General features: G+C 37.9%; 1 long non-coding RNA gene across 3 annotated transcripts in view; it reads left to right on the forward strand.

Moving 5' to 3' along the window:
* LOC139081777 (uncharacterized) overlaps positions 1-24,739 on the forward strand; it is a 38,432-nt gene extending 13,693 nt beyond the window's left edge. The window contains exons 2-6 of one of the 3 annotated variants that reach the window (XR_011537070.1): positions 14,640-15,044; positions 18,776-18,859; positions 20,873-20,953; positions 21,250-23,090; positions 24,653-24,739. This is a non-coding gene — a long non-coding RNA (uncharacterized lncRNA). The remainder of the gene's footprint in view (positions 1-14,639; positions 15,045-18,775; positions 18,860-20,872; positions 20,954-21,249; positions 23,091-24,652) is intronic. The other 2 variants (XR_011537072.1, XR_011537071.1) reach the window with 2 other exon arrangements.
* Positions 24,740-25,442: the final 703 nt, after the last annotated feature.

The following is a 25,442-nucleotide window of genomic DNA, read 5'->3' on the forward strand; positions in this document are numbered from 1 at the left end:
GAAGAGGAAAAGAACAGAACTACATAGAACAAAATGCCTTGTGGAATTAACTATAAGGCAACAATAGAAGTGTAATTACAGCAATCTTTTATGATCTGTCTGAGTTTAGGCATTTGAACGAGAGGCTATTGTTCAAAGAAAATACAAAGGAATAAAAATCAAACCTTAAAGTTTCTTGAGTTCATGAGTTTTACTACGGTGGAGACCACGACATGCCATTGGTTGTGGAGTAAAGCCTTCCTGGGTTTGATCCACGGTCTGTTACTTTGGAGTGGCGTCGTTCTTTATTCTTGGCGGAACCTGGGCTTTCCGGAGGAAAACATCTATCTAGCAAGGTAGCTGTGATGATCAGCACAGTGCACACTGAGTGTCTGGCAGAGGTCCTAGCGCATAATAGGTGATTACTAAATGGCAGCTATTCATATGATTTTTATTATTTTTATCAGGGGGGAAAAAGCCTGCAAATGCAAAGAACATGTCCAGGAAATGCATTTTCTTGTAACCAGGCCGTATCATTCTTATTTTGCAACTTGATAATTTATTGCTAGAACAAATGGGCAGCACCTTGACATGAGAAATTTGTTTCTGAGGTTAATGCCTTCTAACCACCCCACACGTAGAATCTATTTAAATCACATGTCTTTGTATCATTGACTTCAACATAAGAAGTCTATTTTTAAATGGTGGCTAAAAGGTTATATTAACACTGCTTTTCTTTTTTTTTTTTTCCTGTAGAAGTGATTAATACCATGAAAGAAGAAATGAGGTATAGGAATCTTCACAAGTCCTTATTCATTTATCAGTAGATGTATTTAATAAAGACACGGTTCTTTTGATAGAAATGCTTACAGTTAACTGAATTTGAACGCTCATTTAATGTTCAATAAGTGTTTATTATTTATAATAGTACTCGAAATGTTTTCAGGGGTTAATGACTTTTTATTTATTTTAGAAATAGTGTTTTCTGGAAGGATGCTGTGGGACATGTCAAGGGCAGCATCTGAAGGGGGACCCATAAGAAGCTTCTCAACAATAAAGCTGAGGAACTTGCTTTGGGAATTGTCCGTCAAAATGCAAGCTGTTGATACAGAGGTTTTCAAAGTAATCCTGATGTTATTTGGTTAGCTTTTAATATTTTGCCTGAGCCGATATCACAGACATATACAATTAGTGGGCCAGTACGCAGGAGGTCCTCTTTAACCATATATACACACAACATACTTTTAATCTGAAATTATCAGTGCAAAACTTGAAAATAATTTCTCATTTCACTAAGACTATATTAGATTTCCAAAATAGATATTTAGCAGAAGGAACAATGTTAGACACTTGTTTTTGCAGGATACCACTTCTTTCTTATTTTTGGCAAAGACAGTGAATCTGGAATGTTAGTTTCATATAAGTATATTGGTGGACAAACCCCAACAGTGAACATAGAGTAACCCGATAACACACTGCAGCAGGCGCTATTGGTATTTTCGGTCAGAGAATTCTTTCCTGTGAGGTGCTGTCCTTACCACTGCAGGATGTTTAGCAGCGTTCCTGGCCTCTACCCACTAGATGTCGATAGCACTCCCTAGTTGTGACAATTAAAAATGTCTCCAGACATTGGCAAATGTCCCCTGGGGAGCAAACTTGCTCTTGGTTCAGAAAAGCTGCATTGTAGCAAAAGACTTCCCTGAATAATGTTTAAGGATTGATTTTTGCCGGATAATTAAAATAAGAATTTTTCTCACCTAAAATTTAAAAGATGTTTTCTCATTTTCTTGTTTTGCAGTTTGAAGACATACGTTAAAGAGTTTTAAAAACAAACAGATCATGTATTCCTAACCTTCCCTTCCTGCCCACATTGTTCTGTTACAAACTTGCCCTATGGGCCCTGTAGAATCTGCGGTGTCACTGCCTCTGCCAGGCTGAGCACGTCAGGGGGTTCCACCCTAGATTTCTTACTGACACAGGCTAATAGAGGTTAACACCCTTTCTTATCTTGGAACCTCTTCTTAAAACCTTATTGAGGCTCTCTGAATAATAACAAAAGCTTCAATTTGAAAACTACTTCTCAAAACAACCTAGTGAGTTAAGCCAGACAAGCGTTATACAGATTCTGCACTATTTAGATTCAAGTTTCTAACCTTGTGGCTTTTCTACCCCACCACCACTGAAATACACTACTCTGTTTTCAGCATCATATTTTAAAATTAGATAATGACACGTAAGGGCTTTTGTCCATACTTCTGAACCTATTTACCACCATCATTTTCAACAGTAGAAATAGCCATTTTATTAAATGTTTCTTTGATTGTAGACCTGGGAAAGTTCCAGTGAAAGAGGTTGGGAAGATCTCAGTCAGAGGCTCACGATGTAGCGATATTCAGATAACAGTAAACCAACCCATAAAGTAAGAATAACTGCAATCCAAGGGCTAAAACGCACGCTGTCAAATTGTTCATCCTACAGATCCATTTCTAATTGACAGCTGTCCATCAGGCAACACTCTTGAGATACTCATCATCTCTAAGTCATGCCAAAAGACAATTTTAGCTGTCTTGATTTAGCATTAATTAAACAATTCTGAGATGAAATTACTTCTGGGGAATGATATCAAGCATAATGTGCAACTGGGACAGAGCAATTAATAGGTACAGGTATGTTGAAAGATATTTATACAAAATCTTAACAATTCCACCCTAGATGGAAGTGATCAGAAGCTATTATATCATTTTAGCAGAACATCAACCGTTAGATGGTAAACTAGTCTCATGTGGATTCATGTGTTGCCTTTGAGGGATATAATAGGGACATTGAATTTAGTGATTTTCTGCAAAATTGACAGTATGAAGAACACGAGAACAGGGTTAACAAGCTCAATTCCATCTATCTGTCTACTATCTATCTATCTGTTATCACCATTATCATCATCTTATGCAATAAATACCAGTTGACAGCATTTGTTAAGTGCAAACTCTGCGCAGAGCTCATTATTATTAATCTTGCCTTACTTAGTTCCCTCAAACCATTGTAACTGAAGATAGTCAAGTTTCAGATTTATTCTATCTAGATTGAGCCTACCTCATTCAAGACAGACATTACAAAAAGAGCAATATAGTCTGCTGATTGAGCTGGTGGATAGGACCTGGAAACTAAACTTGCTGTTTCATATCTGGCAACCTGCATGCTCTCCAGCAGCCATCTTCCTTCTTTCTTTCCTTGCAAACCCATTGCACATGACCAGTCATTATAGTTAGGCTTCAGCTGCTTCAGGTTGATAGATTGCAGTTCAGCTCCTCTGCTGCAGTAGGAGACTTGCCTCTAATCCCAGCTCATTTGCGCGTGATTTAGCTTGTTCTTCACTCCATGGGGTCAACCCTACAGGAGGTTTAGCGCTCTTAGCCCTATGCTAACAATCCCAGTGTTCTCCCCTTTAGCCACTCTCAGTCTGCTGCTAATGCCTCTGTGTGGCTCACTTGAGACTACCCGATTTAGGCAAGGGGCATCTTCTACATGTTGGATGAAAGAATAAATTAGAAAAGTAAGAGTGGCTTGTTCCAGGAGTACCAGTAAAAGGTAGGGAGTTCTAGTCCCAGTTTTGCCACTGATTAGCCATGTAACCTCTGATAAGTCACTTAAATGCTCTGGTCCTCAGTTGCCTCACTTGTAAAACAAATAGCTGATCTTTTAGATGCATTATATTTCTGTCGTTTTATGAAATACAGTCATGCAGCACATGATGATGTTGTGGTCCATGATGGACCACATATCGATGGTGATCCCATAAGATTAGTGCCATACAACTTAGGTGTATATTAGGCTATACCATCTAGGTTTGTGTAAGTACACTCCATGATGTTCACATAGCAAGGAAATCACAAGGAAACACACCTAACAACGCATTTCTCAGAATGTATACCTGTTGTTAAGCAACACATGACTGTAATACTCTACTTCAAAGTAATTTATAAATTAGTATGGAGACAGAATGCGTGTATATGAGTTACCTAAAACACATTTTTATAAAATCTCTCAGTGATTGCAAATTGATGCCATGAACATAATCTAGTAAAGGAGATACAAGAGGGCATTAAGGAAACTGGTACAGAGAGCTAGGTGGGGTCAACTATGGAAGATTTTTTAGGTAAGAAAAATCTGTGTCATGAGTGTGGGAGACAGAGAAGGTCACGGACTGATAGACAGTAGTAGAAACAACATTTCCCTTCAAAGACAAGTGCATGCAAAGAATAAGCACATGCAAACAGTAGGTCTGGCTGAGTCTATGCCAGAAAATAACAAGAAACAGTTTTGGAGAGCTACAGGGTAATGAGTTGTTGGAGGGTGTCAGACATTAGGTTGATTAATTTAGATATCCGAAAGGAGGAAATAAAATTTGATATTAATTTCTGAACAATGAATTGATATAATCAAAAGGAGATTAATAAAAAAGACTAGTCTCATGACCATGTGATGCGAAAAATGAGAGAGAGCAGAGACTTCAGTCAGGGAGATGAGACTGCTGTGTAACAGATGTAAGTCAGCTCTTATGGCTTCGTGTGACTGGAAAGGCATGCCAACACAAGCTATTGCCGGAAAGAACACAGTCTTAATCATGGTTAATCATGAACACACTTTGACTTTAGAAGAGGGATGTCTAATAAAAACACAAGGCATGGCACACATGCAATTTAAAATTTTCTAGTAGCCACATTAAAAAAATAAAAAGAAACAGGTGAAATTGATTTTAATAATATGTTTTATTTAACTCATTATATCCAAATTATTACCATTTCAACAGGTAGTCAATATAAAAATTATTAAAGGGATATTTTATTCCTTTCTTTTTACTGTCTTTTAAATCTGGTATGTATTTTACACATGCAGCGCATCTCAATCTGGACTAGCCACATTTCAAGTGCTCAATAGCCGCACGTCACTTGTGGCTACCATATTGCACAGTGCAGCTCTAGAGTATGGCACAAAAGGTTTCTCTAAGATTCTGTCAGGTTACATTTTATTATATTAAAAATAATCATCAGATATTACATGTATAAATATTTATAGTCCTTCAGAAGTTTTTAGATCTGATGGTCAAATAAAAATAATTGTTTCATAATTACGTAGAATTTTAATAAAAACAATGGAGACAACATAAGTTTGCCAGACTTAATTTTGTCAAGTAAAAACATTAATAACAGCAATAAAAGGCTTACTTACCATTATCTTTCACCATCATTTCATAAATGTAAGGACATTCGAATACCACAAAATGAAGGAAAATACAATGTTGAAACAGAACAGTTCTCTAAACTGAATACATTTACTTTCATTAAAAATGATTACAGGGGCTGGCCCTATGGCCTAGTGGTTAAGTTTGGTGTGCTCTGCTTCAGTGGCTGGGGTTTGGTTCCTGGGTGTGGATCTACACCACTCATTCGTGGCCATGTTGTGGTGGCGACCCACATATAAAATAGAGGAAGACTGGCACAGATGTTAGCTCAGGGCAAATCTTCCTCAAGCAAAAAAACAGGGAAGATTGGCAATGGGGTTAGCTCAGGGTGACTCTTCCTCAGCAAAAAAAGAAAAAAAAAAAAAAGAAAAAATTACATTGCCTTTATTTTTTCTCATTTCACTGCAGATGAGTAAAAATTCCCCAGACTCCGTCTATGGATCATGATGTGGGAACAACTGATCCAGTCCAGGCTCAAAGCCTCTCTGGTAGCACAAGTCCTTTAAAACCCTGGTAGACTGCCAATGGTTTCAACTTTGGGACACTCAGTTTGCTATTAACCAGGTTTTGAAGTCTTTTTCAATGAGTCCAGGCACTGCCTTTGTAGGTCTCCCTTTTGGCATCTGCTGGAGTCTCTAACCCTTAGTTTAAAGGCTGCTGTCTTGGTTTTCACTTCAAGGCCAGGAGAATGCTAGGTGGGTTCGTGTGGCAGAGTTTATGTCACACAACTCCATGATACATTCCAGTGATTGGCACTTGATGAAGGAGGACCTTGTTACCTCTGTAATTCAGAGGTTGTCCTGTGGGGCATCTTGGAGAAAGGTTGGTTGGGAAGTCAGAGTTTCCTCATTCTTTTGGCCTCTTCCAGGTATTACCCTTCCTAGCCAGGGGACTAACTTTTGGTTTGGGTACAGAGCTGGATTTTTGCAATGATGTGAAAAATATCATTATCTGCCTTATAGCAATCTTTGCAGAAAAAGCCTTTCTTAACAAAGTCGTTTTTCCCATTTGTTTTTAGAAGGTCTATCAGTCAGTATAGGCTGGATTATGCTGCGATAAAATGCAATCACAGAATCTCAGTCATTTGAATCAACAGAAATTTCTTTCTCCCTTTACATGACCATCATGGGTCAGTAGCGGCCTCTGATCATCATAGTCTCTCAGGTACCAGGCTGTTGGAGGTTCTGTATTGACACATGCATCCATGATCATCAAGGCAGGAAAAAGACAATATGGCAAATTGCACACTGGCTCTTAAAGATTCTATCTGGAAGTAATACACATCATGTCTCCTCACATTTTATTGGCTTGACTTCAAAGCGGTAAGGGAAGGACAGTCCAGCCCTGTGCCTAGAAGGAGGAGAGCAGAAATATTTTGATGAACAGTATGAATGACAACTTCAATCTGCCTTCCTGATCACCTGTAGGCATAATACACTAACCTCTTTTCCAAGAGAGACATTCCAGGAGTTACATCCAGTCACAGTACCAGGTTCATAGTTCAGGGTCTCTGGATGATGTATGGTAGGTAGTTTTGACAGGATACCTAGCTGTGGGTTCTCTTGACTAAACATTTCTGAATTAAAAAGACAAGTTATCTGCCCCCAGTATGCAATGGTGAAACGGGGACAAGATAATTGCAATAACCGTTCTCAACAGAAAGGGGAAGGTTAGGAGAAACCTTCAGAGAGTTGTGTGTAGCAGATCTGAAACCCTGCTGGGCAGATGAGGTGAGGCATCTTACCTTGAGGATGGGGAATGCTCCTTGATTAGGCTGAGTCTGCTCCCTGGGAGGGGCTTCCTAGTCCGTTGTCCACTCTGGCATTTGGTCTGCACTCTGGATGACCTTCCTTTGCATTATCTGAATTCTCCACATCTAAAGTAGACACTCCGGAGAATATGCCCTCCAGTGTCTAGAGTTGGGGGCTAAGCAGACTTCACAGACTCCTTTTTGCCTTCAGTTGGTTGGGCACCCAAGGATTTCATTTTTTGGCTGAGGAAGATTTGCCCTGAGCTAATATCCACTGCCCATCTTCCTCTTTTTGTTTGTGAGCTGCTGCCACAGCATGGCCACCAATAGAGGAGTGGTGTAGGTCCACGCCTGGGAACCGAACCTGGGCCACCGAAGTGGAGCACACTAAACTTAACCACTGGCCTCCAAGGTTATAGAACAATCACTGTTTTTTTTTAAAAAAAAAATTTTATTTTAGCTCAGGCTAATAGTCCTTGTAGTTGTACAACTCTCTCAAGGACTTAGTTGTGTTTTTATTTATTTGGTGCTAATTAATTTCATGTGTTAATAGCCAACTCTATAGTTCTTTTCTTAGAAAAGTTTTGTGGACATAATTCCCTGATTTACTATGCTGCTTTTACTGCCCCCATGCCTCTCTCTTTCACTCTCCACTTAATATACAACCCATCTGAGGTCATCAAGTCTCTATCTATCTGTCTCTGTTTCTGTCTGTCTCTTTCTCCTTCACTCTCTCTTTATTTTTTGTCTCTGATTCTCTCTACTTTATTACCTCAGACAGACTTTCTCTGTGTGGTTGAGATAATGGCTGCTGGTAATCCCTGGTTCTTATCTTTTCAGGTCCGTGATCCACGATCCCCAAAGCAAGGAAACATCTCCTAGTCTAATTAATGAGCTATTCGTGCAAGTCTATGATTTTAAGCTACATGCTCAGTGTTGAATTAAGCACTGTATCTGGGGGAACAGGGTCTTAAAATTATCTGAGACTAGATTATGTATTTATCTTGATGATTAGAAGGTAGTATAGGCCACATGAGCAGAAGATGGGGAATGGGGAGGATTGGTGGGCAGATCCACAGTCACCCACCACCCCAAAGTTCTTATGCCAGTGAGTATAGAAGGAAATAGTACCAAGGCTGAAAAAGTCTTCAGAGATGTTCAGAGTTAGTGAGTACAGGCAATAGGCAGAGGAGGAGGTGAGAACTGAGGAAAAGAAAAATTGGCAAAGGAAAAGACAGATAAATGGATAACTAACGAATATAAGTTGAATGAGAATATTGTCAGGCTTTATGAGTTGGTGTATGTGGAGCTTGTGAAGAACATTAAAAGTAACTGCTATTATCACAATATCATAAATGTAAATATTATAAAGTAATATATAATTATGCCATTAAGTTTATGATTTTGTTATGTGAAGGCAGATCGATTTTGTCATATTCACTTTCCTCCTGGTGAGATAACACTCTTCAGACTGTGCTAGTGACATAAGAAGGTGTTAGAATAAGAAATCCTAGTTGTGAAAACAAAAATGTGTTTCCCATTTCTCATTTAATCTTCTTTTAGAATTCCTAGAGTTCATCTGAGTTCCTGAGATTTCTAAATTATGTTCCAGATAACTGGCTATTGCTCATGTTAGCATGCCACGAAACAGCTCCAGGGGATTTCTCAGCTATTGTATCTTCCAGAGACTGATCAAACACAACAGACAAGTGGGTCTGGGTGTAAAAACTTAATGAAGACAGATTTTGGCGGCTCCTCATTCCTATCACGTTTATAGGTTGCTATTCACCTTTTGAAATGTGGAGTTGAGTTTTCTCTACAACTTGTCAATCTGTAAATATATCAAATACAAGTAGTCATGTATTTATAAAGGTCAAATATCTTACCAGATTGCTATAGGGGGATAAGAAATTTTCTTGGTGGAATATTGCGGGATGTGCAAGTGTTGGCACCAAGGGGAGGTAGAGAGGAGGTACTAGAGAAATGGCAGCTTCAACCAGGCACAAAGAGGCAAATCCTGGAATAAAGCCAAGTGAGATCATGAGAATTCAAATTGGAAACACCAAGAATGAAACAGGGACTTGACAAAAGCTTAGTGGACTATTGGGCACTAATGATTGATACAGAGGGAAAAGGGCAGGCAGGAGGAGGATGAGGCTCTGGAAGTGAACATGAAATGGGTCAACCTGGTGTGCTGGACCTCTTGTCTCTGAGACTATTATTAGCCAACTGATGGGACACCTTAGACATTCTGTCTGGTACCTGATATCCAGTGATTGGCTGGAGGAGAGGAGCCTGGGAAGATAGTGGTGCATTAAAGGATCAGGAAGAGTAGAGTTGGAGAGAAGATGAATCCACATGTATTATGTCAAATTAGTCAATTGATGGGAAACTTTATTTACTTGCATATCCTTGATGATCAATATTGGATTCGTCTTTTTTTTTCTCTAGGATAAATAGTAATTATTCTTTAACTCCAGCAATTTATTCATTTTTGTTAATTTTGCCCAAGTGCTTTCTAAGTCTCCACATCACAGTAGTAATTTATATGCTTTTGAAAGCCTGGGAGAACTGGTGTTCCCAGCTTCATTAAAATAAGTATCTGAGCAGGATTGTTATTAAGACCATGCTTGATTATTAAATGATGCAATAAGAAAAGCAACCCAAAGTCCCAAAAAGTAGCCTTGTCCGAAGGTATCCTTGTTACCACAAAGTTCCCTTTATTTGCACTAGTCAACGTGTAGTAGACGAGCTGGTATTGAGAGAGCAGAACAATGAGAGGCAGTAAACAAATATATGTTGCTAATTTTTCAAAGTGCTTCACATAAACATTTTTAATATACAGGACCTAAAACCAATTAAAATTAAATTCTTAGGCACACATGTTTAATGATTTGCAATTTCAAATCTTCAACTAATGAATGAAAAATATTTCCTTTGGATGTTAAGTTACATCATAAGATTTAGGAAACTAATGTGAGGCATTAGTTTATTACAAGAGCTAATCTTATTTTTTCTCTAATATAGTATGTATTTAGGACTCTAAAAGTAAATTTATTTTTGATTAAATGCTATTTCTTACGTTATCACATAAATGGTGATATAATAATAGATAGTGCAAATAGGGTATTTAAAAAAATGTGGCTTTGTTTTAACAGAAGGTACAAGCTATTGGTGGCAAACCACACCCATATAATCACATCTGATTTTAGAAAAACTTAACTTGATATGTAGTCAGAGTTCGCTTTGCAATTTTTGGAAAATCTATAAACATATGTGAAGTCAATTTTAATTTAGTTGTTTTTTGAAAGGTAATGCAGTGTCTTTAATTTTGTGTTATTCTGAAATGAAAGACACATATGTTCTTTGGAAAACTGTCTGCAAGCTAAAATAAAATAAAGAGCTGTGCTGAAAGTTACAAATATGAAGGCAAAAATAGATACAGTATAATAATGTTAGACATGTTTCTGACAGTTTGAAAAATAGGTATTTGTAATACTATTACTGATGAAAATTCTTTTAAGAAATATTGTGAGAGCATGATAAGATAAATTTCAGAGTCAGAAGCATGAGTGTTTTAATTTTCTTTCGTAGTAATTTAACGTTATTTTTGTAACAATTTTTGTTTCTTATTGGACCTCGAGGACAGTCTATAACAGTGGTTTTCATCGTATGGGTCTGGGAACTGGTTAGAAATACAAATTCTCAGGCTCCAGCCGCATCTACTGAAGCAGAAACTTAGGAGCGGAGCCCAGCAGTCTACGGTTTAACAAGACTTCCAGGTGATTCTGATACACACTCAAGTTTGAGAACCAGAGGTCTAGAAGGAATGAGATCTTTCTTGTCTCACTTGAGACAGGAAAAAATAATAAAGAATTTTTGTCCTTGGGCATCGGTCCTGTTTCTTTGAATGAGTAAAACCAAGTTGCTGAAGAACATCCACCAGCACTGACCATTAGACAAAAACAATGAGAGTTCCTCTTAGGGTGGCTTTCCAAGTTGGCAATTAGGAAGACAAATCACAGTAATAAGGCAAGAGGACTGCAGGGAAAAAGCACATTTATTTAATTTCCAGAAAAATGAATTTTTGAAAATGGTTAAAAATGGTCACTGGGCTTTGTGCCAGGTGCTAGAAAGAAATCAAGGTGGTCTAGAAGAAGATGGATCAGTGACCTAAAATAAAAGCTATTTGTCTTTTTAATTGTTTATTTTGGGAAAACATCTTAAGAATCTATGAAAGAATTCAAGAATGTTAAATATTCTGTTAAATCAGTAACTAGGGAGCAATAGGGCAAAATATGTATTGTATACTAGAGACAGAGACTGGTTTTACATTGCCTATTTTGGATGGGAACAAGAAAATCTTGTATTTTGAACAGAATCCATGAGGCCCAGTGATTCTAGAAAGTTCTGCTATGAAGACCTAAAGCCAAGCTCTATTGTTGGAACAAACCTGGGCCTGCTGTATCTTTAATTCCAAGTTAAACATCTGTTCTTAGGTCACGTTGTCATTTTAAGCACGGTGAGGCAAATGCAATTGTGAAGATCTCTTGCAGAGGGACTCGAGTAGTTATAGGAGTAGGGAGTATTGCCAAATGTCATATTGCACCTCCGTGAAATATTTACCAAACTAATTTACATAAACTACTTTATTTGAAAAAATATACACAGTTCTTAAAGAATCTCCAAGTTATTGCATGGCTTCTCCCGCTGAATTGCTAAAGTGATTCCAATTGTTTAAATAGGCGTTGGTCACTGGCTGAACAGATTTTCTTTGTTTAGAAGCAAATGATATAAGTAATAGTTACTGAAAGTGTAGTGTATAAAGAGGTTCGTCCTTGCTGAGTTCTGAACTTTAATTTATAGGTAATACCTACCTACGCTATTTAAAAGAGGTTTCAGAATTTTGCAGTTAAAAGAAATTGTGTGACTTGGGATTTAAGTTGAAAATGTCTAATTTGAAAAGGTAGGAATACACAGACAGACAGAAAAAGACAAGCATTGGATGATATCACTTATATGCGGAATCTAAAAAAGCTGAACTCGTAGAAACAGTAAAATGGTGGTCACCAGGGGCTAGGACATGGGGTAATTGGAGAGATGTTGTTTAAGGGTACAAACCTGCAGCTGAAAGATGAATAAGTTCTGGAGATCTAATGCACAGCATGGTGATTATAGTAAATAATACCGTATTATATATAGTCATGTGCTGCATGATGACGTTTCAGTCAATGTCAAACAGCATAAACGGTGGTGGTCCCATAAGATTATAATTGAACTGAAAAATTCCTATCACCTAGTGATGATGTAGCCATTTTAACACAGTAGTACAATTCATTACTCACACGTTTGTGAGGTTACTGGTGTAAACAAACTTACTGTGCGGCCAGTTGTATAAAACTATAGCGCATACAATTATGTACAGTACATAATATTGGATAACAATAATAAACAATTACGTTATTGGTTTATGTATTTATTATACTATACTTTTTATCATTATTTTAGTGAGTACTCTTGTAAAAAGTTCACTGTAAAGCAGTTTGCTGTGTTATGCCAGCAGCAGCCTCATACATCTCATGTTTACTGCGTCTCTTGATTGCATCATTTTCTCTTGTGCTTGATTTAATCTCATGTTGTTTTCTTCATTATTGTCCCTAAGCATACAAAATCCACTGCTAATGTTGCCAGTAAGAGGCCACGTAGAGTGATTCACCTGGAAATGAAATGAAAAGTGATTAAGGCCTACGGAGGTGGAAAATCAGTGATGGTTATTGCTTGCCAGTCAGGCATGTCCCATTCCACCATAGCTGCCATCTTGAAGGGCAAGAACAAAGTGACAGAAGCTGTTCACTGTTTCACTAAAGGCAATAAGACTAACAAAAATTTGAAAAGGGTGTATTTCAGATGTGGAGAAAATTCTAATGACCTGGATTGAAGACCAGACACAGAAGTGTAGCCCGATCAGCACCATCATGATCGTGGCCAAAGCAAATAGTTTGTTTGCAATGTTGAAAGAAAAGGCTGGATGCAACTATGACATTGGATTTACCTCTAGCTCTGGATAGTTTAAACAATTCAAGAATCGTTATTCACCAGATAATGTGATAGCGAGTGGTGGGTCTGTGAGTGCTGATGTGAAGGCAGCTGAAGAATTTTTGGAAACTCTAGATTAGCTGATTGTGGAGGAAAATTACTTGCCAGAGCAATTATTCAATATGGATGAAACCTCCCTATTCTGAACATGGATGCATGAAAGGACTTTCATCCACAAGGAGGCCAAATCAACGCTAGACCTCAAGGCTTTTAAGGAGGGGATAACAGCCACTTGGGGGCAATGTTGCAGGCTACAAATTGAAACCCTTCCTGATCTAGCCCAGTGAGAACCCCATGGCCTTCATACATATCAACAAGCATACACGTTCAGTGTACTACAGGAGCAGTAAGAAGTCATGGATGACCCAGCTCCTCTTCCAAGATGCCCTCCTGAAATGCTAGGCCAGCAAAATGGAGAAGTACTATTTGGAGAATAACATACCTTTTAAGATTTTGCTTACTGTTGATAATATTCCTGGTCACCCTCCTTTTATTCATGATCTTTATCCCAATACCAAAGTGGTGTTTCTCCCTCCAAACACCACCTCTTTGATCCAACCAATAGGTTAACAAGTTATAGCAGCTTTTAAAGCTTACTACCTGAGGAGGACCTTTGCCCAGGCTACTGCTGCAACTGAGGCAGACACTGAGAAGACACTGATGTAATTCTGGAAGGATTACAACATCTGTGACTGCCTCAAGTACCTTGCTTGGGTCTGGAGTGATGTCACTAAGGAGTGTATGAATGGCATCTGGAAAAAGGCACTCAAGAGGTTCATCCATAACTTCCAAGGGTTTCCCGAGGATGAGGGGTTGCAAAAATCAGCAAGGCTGTGGTTGAGATGACAAACAACTTTACCCTGGGTGTGGGTGAGGATGATATTGAGCAGCTCCTACAAGGGGTTCCTGAGGAACTGACTAATGAGGAGTTGTTGGAACTGGAACAGGAGCACATAGTTGAAGAAGAGGCAAGAGAAAGGGAAATTGCAGGAGAAAAAAAGAAGAACCTCCAAGGAAATTCACAATGAAAGGTTTAGCAGAAGCTTTGCAGACCTCAACATCTCCTTAAAAAGTTTGAAAACATGGACCCCAACACCAAAAGGCTTTCATTTATAGAGAGGAATTTCATGATGCATTATATGCTTAGAAGCAAATCTATGATGAAAAAAGGAAACAGATCACTATGGACATATATCTGAAAAGAGTGATACTTCCTCAACAAGAGCCTCAGGCGAGTCCTTAAGGAGCCATTCCAGGAGAAGGCGCTGTTATCATAGGAGATGACAGCTCCATACATGTTATTGCCCCTGAAGACCTTCCAGTGGGACAAGATGTGGGGGTGGAAGACAGGGATATTGATGATGCTGACCCTGTGTAGGCTTAGTCTAATGTGTGTGCTTGTGTCTTATTTTTTAACAAAAGTTGTTAAAAAGTAAAAAAAAATAAGTTTTTTAAAAATAGAAAATAGCTGATAGAATAAAGATATAAAGAAAGAAAAATATGTTTATATTTTTTGCTAAGGAAGATTTGCTGTGAGCTAACATCTGTGCCAATCTTCCTCTATTTTGTGTGTAGGTTGCTGCCACAGTGTGGCTGATGAGTGGTGTAGGTCCATGCCTGGGATCCGAACCTGCAAACCCAGGCCACAGAAGTGGAGCACTCTGAACTCAACCAGTACGCCATGGGACTGGCCCCAAGAAAATATTTTTGTATAGTACAATGTATTTGTTTTAAGCTAAATATTATTATAAAAGAGTCAAAAAGTTTAAAAAATTTTTAAAGTAAAAAAGTTACAGTAAGCTAAGGTTAATTTATTATTGAATAAAGAAAGTTATTTTTAAAATAAATTTAGTGTAGCCTAAGTGCACAGTTTATGAGGTCTACAGTAGCGTACAGTAATGGCCTGGGCCTTCACTTTCACTCACCACTCACTCACTGACTCACCCAGAGCAACTTCCAGTTCTGCAAGCTCCGTTTGTGGTAAGTGCCCTATTCAGTTGTACCATTTTTTATCTTTTATACTGTATTATTACTTATTTTTTTGAGGACGATTAGCCCTGAGCTAACATCCGCCACCAATCCTCCTCTTTTTGCTGAGGAAGATTGGCCCTAAGCGCACACAATGCTCATCTTCCTCTATTTTATATGTGGGACACCTGCCACGGCGTGGCTTGATAAGCAGTGCATAAGTTCACACTCGGGATCTGAACCAGCCAACCTCTGTCACCGAAGCAGAATGTGCGAACTTAACCACTGTGCCACTGGGCTGGCCCATTTATACTGCATTTTTACTGTACATTTTCTGCGTTTGGGTATGTTTAAATACACAAATACCATCGTGTTACAGTTGTCTACAGTATTTAGTACAGTGACATGCTGTCCAGGTTTGTAGCCCAGGAGCAACAGGCTAGACCACTTAGCCTAGGTGTGTGGTGGGCTATACCATCTAGGACCGTGTAAGTACATCCTATGATGTTCATACAATGATGAAATTGCCTAATGATGCACTTGTCAGAATTCATCCCCGTCATTAAGCGATGCACGACTGTACTTCAAAATTGCTAAGAGACTAGGTCTTAAATGTTCTCAACACAAAAAAGAAATGGTAATTATGTGATGTGGTAAAGCTAGAGCTGTGGTGGTAATCATATTGCGATTTATAAACGTATCAAATCAGCACGTTGTGCACCTTAAATTTATACAATATTATATGTAAACTATATCTCAATCAAAAAAGAATAGGGCTGGCCCTGTGGTCTAGTGGTTAAGTTCGGTGTGGTCCACTTTGGTGGCCCGGGTTCAGCTCCTGGGCGTGCACTTACACAACTTGTCAGTGGTCATGCTGTGATGACAACCCACATACAAGACAGAGGAAGATTGGCACAGAGGTTAGCTTAGGGTGACTCTTCCCCAGTCAAAAAAAAAAGGCTGAGATGGATTTTTTTTTTTTTTGAGCTCAAATAAGAGGTGGTTATGAGACCAAGGCAGGAAATGTTACCTTCCTTTATTTTTCTAAATAAATTAAATCTGTTTCTATGTCCACTCTCTCCTGGCTTCATCCTTCCCTTTACTGAACAGCACAGGAATCCTGGACCCTGGATGTCCAGGGTGGTCACCATAGTTACCATTGGTTTTTTGCTATGTGATTTCTAATGTCAGCAATTTTGCAGCTCTGTTTCTTGAGACAATGATGCTGCTTTCAGGGCCCAGCTCCTCTGTCAGTTTGACATTTGCCCTTGGTCTCAAAGCCAAGTGAGTAAGGCTCAGAACCCAGTTCTACTTTCTCTGTTAGAACTTCTCTTCCCTCTTGAGATGCTGCTTATGAGTTGGGCACATGTCCCAGCACTTACAGAGCCTGCCATTCCATGGACCTCCCCGTCTTGCAGAAACCAAACGCCTCACACGAGCCTCAAATTCTCTCCCTCTTCTGGTCTAGAGTAGCTGGTCTCCCTACATTTCCCTCAGTGGCCACTGAACTCCAGCATTTCTTGGATTGGCCCAGAAAGGCTTTTCTGTTTTGGTGAGGAATATTGGCCCTGAGCTCACACCTTTGCCAATCTTCCTCTATTTCGTATGTGGGACATGGCCACAGCATGGCTTGATGAGCGGTATAGGTCTGTTGCCTGGGATCCGAACCTGGGAACGTGGGCCACCAAAGCGGTGTGCACTGAACTTAATCACTAGGCCGTGAGGCCGGCCCAAAGAAGGCTTTTATTTTAAAAGGAGAACTTTCTAAAATACAAAGAGGTAATTTTTCTTCTCCTGCCAATCAATTTAAGACTGAGAACAGAAAGATTTGGTCATTCTTTAGGAAAAGGGAGTTCAGTGAGTCACAAAGGGAGTACAAAGTGAGTGCATCACATCTAGGACTGAGGAAATGTGGTGCTGACAGCTCCAGAGGCTCACTTTCCTTTCTAACCGGAACTTGTTTTGAAAGCAGGTAGTGGCTTCTAAGAAACACCAATGTCCTAGGAGACCAACATATCCTTTCTTACTCCTGTCACTTCCATATCCTAACTAACCATTTACCCCGAACATCATGACATAGAAGGAAAGTGAAAGCAGGGCGACTCACAGTTCCTTTTCTTTTCAGTCATTTCTTATTTTTCAGTAAGCCAAAGGCAGAGAGTATTGGTAAAATTGGTAAAATGTATCAAGCAGTGAAATAAAAACAGTGAAATTAGTTTTATACAATGTTTCCACTGTTTTGCTAAGTATTAATGTATGAGCTAGGAAACACAAATCATGTAATTTTGGTGATTTCACATATGAGTTAAATGTTCTTATATTTGTATTTAAAGCCAGCATTGTCCAATATAAAGATGGATGGCAAAATTCATGCTAATAATTTAAAATTTTGATTTTTCTTTAATTAAAACAACATTAAATAACAAATAAAAACACGGTGTCAAGTCGAGAGAGACCGAGAGAGAGAGAAATCAGAGAGACAGAGACAGTGGAAGAAAGCAAAAGGCTTTATATTTTTGTACCTTTTAACGGTAGCTTCCCCTACTTTTTCAAGAGTCCTACCTTTTCATTTTGCATTGGGCTTTGCAAATTATGTAGCTGGCCCTGTGCCTGCGCCAACATTAAACTGTGCACAGACGTCAGCTTTCATTTTTCTTTCCTTGGCTCTCGAGTCTGTTCGTGAACAAGGACATGGCAGCCACTTTGGAAATACTGCTGTCCCCCACAGTATTCATTCAAGATGAATCTTTAAAAAATGCATCAGTGTACACGCCATCTGATTGCAGAGACCATCTTCTACCTGCACTGTTTAATACATAGAAATTCTTTTCCTTGTTGTCAGGTTGACGTGTTTGTCACACCTGCATCTCAGAAGGTGAATTTAATATTGTAAACTCTAACTTAAATATTGTTATGAATATCTGAGATTGGAAGTGTAAAATACTTTTCCCAAGGTGGGGTTTCTTCCTATTTTGCAGTTTATTTATAGGAAACAGTAAGCATGGCTTAAACACTAAAAAGAAGAAAACATGTCTATATTCAATCATGTAATTTTCTATAATAATTCTAAGAAATAATATATTTTATTGGAGATGAGTGTGTAGCATCATGTTAAAATTGCTGAAATGACTTATCTTGTTTAATGACTTTAATGTTGTAACTCAAATTGGCTAGTAAAGCAACTTCATTTTTCCTCAGTAAATATTTACAGTCAAAGCGGCTTAGTGCATTTTGTTTCACAGCGTTTGGCACATAATAAAGACCTTTTGAATTGTCTAATTTGGTTGGCTTTTTTAGATTCAGCAATTTTTGACAACTACTACATGTGTTCCCATCTAGCATTATAGACTATAGACTAAAAGAAAAGGTGTATATCACATAAATAATCATTATTTTTATTAGTGGAAAAGAAACCTGACTAATGAGCATAAATTTCAGTGACTAATCCTTTAGTTACTGTGTTGTTTAGTTATCTGTTTTGTTTTTCTCCTCTTCCTTTTTATCTGTATTCTGTGGTGGCACTCTGCCTGAGTTGTTATTTGTAGTGTTAGGACATAAATGGGAAAACATTTGCTCACTTTTTTATTGAGTCATTCAATCAAAAACCGTTTATGGACCAACTGGATCTAATCTATTTTTGGTACAGGAAAGGCAAAAATCAAGTTTAAAAAATTGCAGATTGTCTCCAATAACTGTCAGTCAAATAATCACTCAATAATTATATTATATTCCTTATGTTTCAGGCACTGGGAACTCAGGGTTCCTGCCCATGGGGAGCTTTCTTTTTCGCAGTGGAGCTACACAATAAACACGTCTGTGAGCTGGAGGCAAGTGGTCAGAGAAGGCCTCGCTGAGAGTTGACATTCGAGCTGTACCCTGAATGGCAAAAGGGGCGATTTCATACTTGTCACCCTTTCTTCTCTTGGAACCAGCCCTGCATCTTTCTGCTTCTCCTACTCTCTTCTCCTCCTTTCTTCAGGCTCCATCTCGGCTCCTGATTCTCTTTCTGTGCATGAACACTTTATTCTTTAGGGTATGCTTCGTAGAGATCTTTAGTTCTTAATTAACACCTTTGAAAAGGTTCACTACCTATTCAGGTAACGGATTTTTGAGAATCTGAAGAAAGACGTAAATCCTGTCCCCAGATAAAAGGAACATGCTCACAAAATCTTATATAATTTTTAGGAAATTAAAAGAACTCCCTGTAGAATGCGCATGGGAACTCCAGGGGCACCTGGAGCCCAAGTTGGGAATCTCTCCTTTACCTGCTCTTCCTGGTCAATTTCAACCACAGCTACGGTGTTAGTCACACCAACAACTCCAAAATCTGTGTCCTCAGGCCAGCTTCAGCTCTGTATATCTGACTGCCTTCCAGACATTTCCACCGCACGTCCCAAGCCGTCTCAACTCAGCATGTTTAACAGGGAACATACTTCTCCCCCAGTCACCACCATTTCTTCCTTCCTCTTCCCCCTTCTGCCTTTTTCTACATGTTGTGTCTTCATGAACAGCTACATTGTTCACTGAGCTGTGCGGTCTAGAATCCTGGGTGTCTGCTGGCATTTCTGTCCCTCTTCCTGTGCATTCTGAATCAACCATCCTTTCTTGTTCCAAGAAGCTGCCGCATCTATCATCCTTTCTTCATTCTCAATGCCACATTTGCTCTGTAATTCTACTCTCATTGCCTTTATCTATGCCTTTTAATCTCCTTCTTGGACACTATCAGAGAGTGGGGGTAGGATAGAAGCTATTCAGAGAAATGAGGGAGTTTGCTGATTTGGGATTGCTGAGTAGCACTGGTGGTCTAGGCAGGAGTCATTAAAAAGGAATTTGCTCCCTTTTTCCTGACTTAAACCTTTCATGAAAGTGCAAGAGTTACAAAGTTATAAATGAATAATGTTTTTTTTCCCCCAACCCAAAGACAGTTATTAGTTTTCTCATTGTCTTTTCATTGACCAGTAAAACAGGTTCACTTCTTTTAATTTCCACATATTTTCATCTGTATTTCTCTTTTGAATCCTTTCAATATTTTCCTCATACATATTAATATTTAATTCAGAACTAGGTGTTGATCCTGGTAACTTCATCTATTCAACAATTATATATTCCTTGCCCTCAAAAAATTGGAAATCTTGTGGTAGGAGGTTGTTAGGGAATGTTGATTATAATTACACATGATACGATTAGGCAAAACAATTTAAGGCAATACAATAGAGAATTTAATAATAACATTGATAAAAATATATGGTCAATATGTCTGGCATTGAGATGGGTAGAAAAAAGTGAGACCAATGATAAACTATTGATTACGGGTTGACTATATGCAGATCAGTGATTCCTGGTTTCAGGGAAGTCTTCAGGGGAAACTACTGCGGCTGTTAAAAGAATGGCCGCCTGAGAAGACTCCTTTCCTGTGACGCTTCCACTTGTGCTTTAGTCTTGAGCTGCGCTCTGAGGAGGCACCCTGAGGAAAGAGCTGTGCTCTGATTTTCCCCCAAGTGGAATGAAATCTGGGCTCTTATCTCTCACTTCCACAGGAGCAATCTGGTTTCATTTGTTTTACGTATTTGTCTTCTCTATAAGATTGCATTTAAATGTGGAGTGTCAGGAAAGAAAAAAAGGGAAATCATTGTCATGGATGATGTAAATAACTCTCTACCCAAAATGTTTCTTTTGATTGTTTGGATCCTTCCCTCAAAATTCAGAATGTTAAAATTTTATTCCAGGTAGCATTATTTGTGTTTACTGTATGACTTTATGATGTGTCTGTTGAGAGTTCTAAGGTTTACAAGATTTTAATGTTTGAGTCTTAAGTGAAAAATTTCTTTCATTTTTCCTAGCTGTAATTTTGGAGAATCATAGACTTTAGCGGTGAAAGAAAACCCAAGGCAATGTCTGGGCCACCTTTCTGACTTTGGTGGGTAAGTTATAATTATCTCCATTTTACAGATGTCATATTCAAGACTCAGAGAAATGACTTGTCCAAGAATGAGTGCCAATGAAATTAGATCTTACATGTACAATTGTATAGATTTTTCATTAAATATGCTTGAGTATTCTCATCTTGAACACTTTGCTAACATCCAGCAAATATGAACAAATCAGTTGATTAAATTGCCACAATTTCAATATGGGGGTAATATATTACTTATTTGCTAGGTGTCATCATTTTTTTATTTCTTTAATAACTATTTTCCTTTTTTCTTTTCTTTAATAGGAAGTGGCTCTCATTTTGTCGTTACTGCTCCCTTGCAGCCACCTAAAAGACTATACACTTCAGGAAGGCATTGGAAACCCATCTTACATCTTTCTTTTTCCTAGTGCCACTTGCTGATCATAGTACCTCCTGATTACATCTTATCTCTGCCCTTCTGAGGCTTATCCTATCTGCTACCCCTCTCCCTGCTTCTCTATGTTGCTGTCATTTATCACCCTCCCAGTTGCTTGCTCTCATTCAATGAAGACCAACCAACTAGCTAATTCTCTTCCTCTCTACCTTAAGTCTTACCATTATCCTGGGTTACTTCCAGGTCTATATGAACAACCCATAGCATTTTCTACAAGTTTCTTGACTTTTTCACTTCCATTAACTTTCCTTTCTACTTCACTTTAGCCGACTCTCTGTAGATAGATATATCTCAGACATCACCTAGAACTGTTCCACCTCTGACTAAAAACAAACATCCCATTTTGGATCAATCCACCAGTCTTTCTAGATACCTTATTGACATGGTCTTCAATCTATACCCTTCAACCTTATAGGAAATTTGTGACTGAGGCAGCTAGCTATGTATCAAAGATTCATGTTCTCTTTCCTTAATGCAGGGTTTATGCTAGAAAGTGGCTGCCCAGCCAAGTATTATATTTCTTAGCTCCTCTTGCATTTAGGTGGAGGTCCTAATTCTTGCCAAAGACCCTGAGTGTAAGTGATGTGTGATAATTCCAAGTCCAGGTGGTTAAGAAGAAAATGTACTTTCTCCAGGTTGCTGGCTGAATGTCATGCCCATAAGTGACCTTGGAAAGCATATGTTGAAAATATCAGGTTACCTGTTAACCTAGGGCTTGGAATGACTGTCGAAGCAGAACCCCTCATCTATCTTAATCAGGAACACTCAAGTGAGCAAGTTATTGTATTAAGTAATTTAAATATTGGTGTTTGTTATAACAGCCAGTATTGCTCTGATTATTATTAATAACTAAGTATCTATTTCCTTAATCTTCCCCTGTCAACCTTCTTCACACTTTTCTGTACTCAGTTTTGATTCCTTGGCTAACTCTGTCTTGCTAATCTTGAACCACTTGAACCTTTGTCTTTATCTCCCTCCTGCTGGGAAAAATCACAGATTGGGATTAGTCTAACTATGTGCTATTTTGCTGATGTCTCTGCTATTCTGGGCTGCTGGAGAATATTGCATAACTATGTATATTTGCATCACTACAAATTCATTGTCTCCAACCTCACATAAGTACTCAAGTCTACACAATTTTTCTATTTTCTCAAGTCAACTTGCTTTCGTATTCTCCTTAAAGGTTACTTCAAGCATCTATACTCAGCCCATTCTTCAGCCCACTGCAGTCTTTATGCACCGCCATGACCCCCTAAACTTGAGCAGTGTTGATCCCTCCCTCTCTCTTGGTGCGCTCTTCCCTTGGCTTCTGTGATAACCCACGTTCCCGGTCTCTCTTTGTTTTTTCGCTTTCTCATTCACATTCCCTTTGAGAACCTCTATTCCTCTACCCCTTCTTGAATGTTGGTGTTCCTAAAAGTTCTATACAAGGCTCTTCTCTGTGTAATATAATCTTCATCTCTTCCCATGGCTATAAGCTTGTTCCATATGCTGGTAACTCCCAAAATTTTATCTTCAAGTCCTGTCTTCCTCCTAAGCTTCAGAGACTTTATTTCCAGCAACCAGCTACATATTTACATGCATATGCTCACAGCACCTCGAAGTCAGCACGTCCTGAAGTGAGAACATCATCTTCTGTGCCAGTCTGCCTCTTCTGTGAAACACTGGAAATAGCACCATGACCCACCTTACTGCCTATGCTGGAAATTGGGTATGTGACTTCTCTTTCTCTTGTCCAAGTTGTCAGTTTTATGTCCTAACAATATGTTGAATCTATCTACTTCTCTTTACTCTACCACCCCTTCTTTACTGAAGGCACGCTCATCCGTTTGGATTATTCTGACAGCCACCAAGTTGGTCTCCCTACCTCAGTCTTGAAGTCTGAATGATTGCTCTTAAATGCTAATTATATCGTGTTACTCTCTTGCTCAAAAGTCTTTAATGGTTCTTCAATGATTTAAGAATAAAATAGCAGTAAGTAGACACCAATACATTGATATTGAAAGCCTAAACAGACCTAATTATGCACATTTGTTGATCATCAGCAAACATTGTTCCATAGATTGATATTAGCAACAACATTAGTATAACTATCTTTTATGGTCTAAATTAGCTATTAGCTTTTTTGCAGAAATAGTGTCATTTATTCTTTCCTGAAATTTTTGAATCATTCTTCTCTCAGTTGTTGAAAGAGGAATGTTAAAATCTCCAACTTTGGTTCTAGAATTTTCTATTGCTCCTTTAATTGTCAGTTTTTTATTCATGTATTTTAAAACTCTGTTATTATGCACATATACATTTATGATTATTATATCTAATATACCGGTCCTTTTACCATTATGAAATGTCACTCCTTATCTCTGATAATACTCCTTGTCTTGAAATCTAATTTATCTGATGTTAATATAGACACCCTACACTTTCTCATGCTTGCAGTTTGCATAGCATATTTTCTCCAACTATTTAATTTCAATCTACTTGCATATTTATATTTAAAGTGCACCTCCTTAAAATAGCGTATATCTGGGTCTTTTAAATATTCATTCTGATAATCTCTGTCTTATAATTGGGGTGTTTAGTTCAATAACATTAATGCAATTATTGGCATGATTAAATTTAGGTTTCCCATTTTACTATTTTTTTTTTTCTGTTTGTCCCTTCTTTTTGTTCCTCTGTTTTTCCTTTCTTGCTTTCTTTTATATTAGTTGAATATATATATATATTAATTCCATTTCAATTTATCTATTGGGTTTTAGTTATACCTCTTCGCATTAGTTTTAGTGGTTGCTCTTGGGATTACAATATATATCCCTAACTTTCACAGTCTACTTAAATTTAATATTGTATGACTTCATGTAAAATGGGGATGCTTTGCAACTCTATACATCCATTTATTACCCTCCCATCTGTTGTGCTAGAATTGTCATATGTATTATGTCTGCTTATGCTATAAATCTCAAAGAAGAGTGTTATAGTTTTTGCTTTAAAATTATATGCATTTTAAAGAAATTAAGAGAATATACTTATCTATTATGTTGAAACAGACATTTACAATTTTCGATGCTCTTCATTCCTTCCTGAAGATTTGAATTTCCTTCTGGTATTATTTCTCTTTAACCTAAAAAATTCTCTTTAACTTTTATTTTAGTGCAGAGTAGCTGCTAATTAATTCTACTAATTTTATTTTTGTTTGGATGTGTCTTTGTTTCAGCTTCATTCTTAAGGATATTTCCATTGGATTTAGAATTTAGGATTTCTGTTTTTTTCTTTCAGCACTTTAGAGATGTCGACCCATTCACTTTTGATCGCCATCATTTCTGATGAGAAATAAGCAGTCAAATAAATCATTGTTCAAATGTATGTAAGCGTTGTTTCTTCTGACTACTTTCAAGATTTTCTCCTTACTTTTGGGTTCTGCAGTTTGACTAAGGTATGTTTAGGTGCATTTATTTTGAATTTATCCTGCTTGGAGTTTTCTGACTTTCTTAAATCTGTTAACTTATGATTTTCATTAAATTTTGGATCATTCATTCATTATTTCATAAAATATTTTTTTCTGTCCTATTTTCTGCTTCTGGGATTGCAATTACCCATATGTTGGACCTTTTGATATGCCCTTCATTCTGTTTGAAATTTCTCTGGGAAGTCTGTCTAGTTTCCAAATGGAGCACATCTAGAGATGTAGGATGTAGGATGATATTAAAGAGTATTTCCCTTTTTGCTCTGGATGTTAGAAAGCTGAAAAAAAAAACCCCAACAAAGTTAAGGTTCAATCACAGAAAATATATTTTGCATGTGTGATTCCTTTTCACACTTAAAATTTTGGTTTCAATTTTATTAACCTCATTAACTATGTTATTATTTCACCAGCCATTCAATATAAAAACTGTATCATTCAGTAAATTCTTGTGAAGAAAATGAAAGAGCCTCCCCACTCAAATCTACAGAAAATAACCCTTAATTTCCCAGTGCATAAAAATCTGAGATTGACTGACTAAAATTAAATGCAGTTAAATATTCATCTAACGAGCATTATATGCATTGAATTATCCCATTTACTATG

The sequence above is a fragment of the Equus przewalskii genome, chromosome 2 (genome assembly GCF_037783145.1).
Source record: "Equus przewalskii isolate Varuska chromosome 2, EquPr2, whole genome shotgun sequence".
Classification (NCBI taxonomy): domain Eukaryota; kingdom Metazoa; phylum Chordata; class Mammalia; order Perissodactyla; family Equidae; genus Equus; species Equus przewalskii.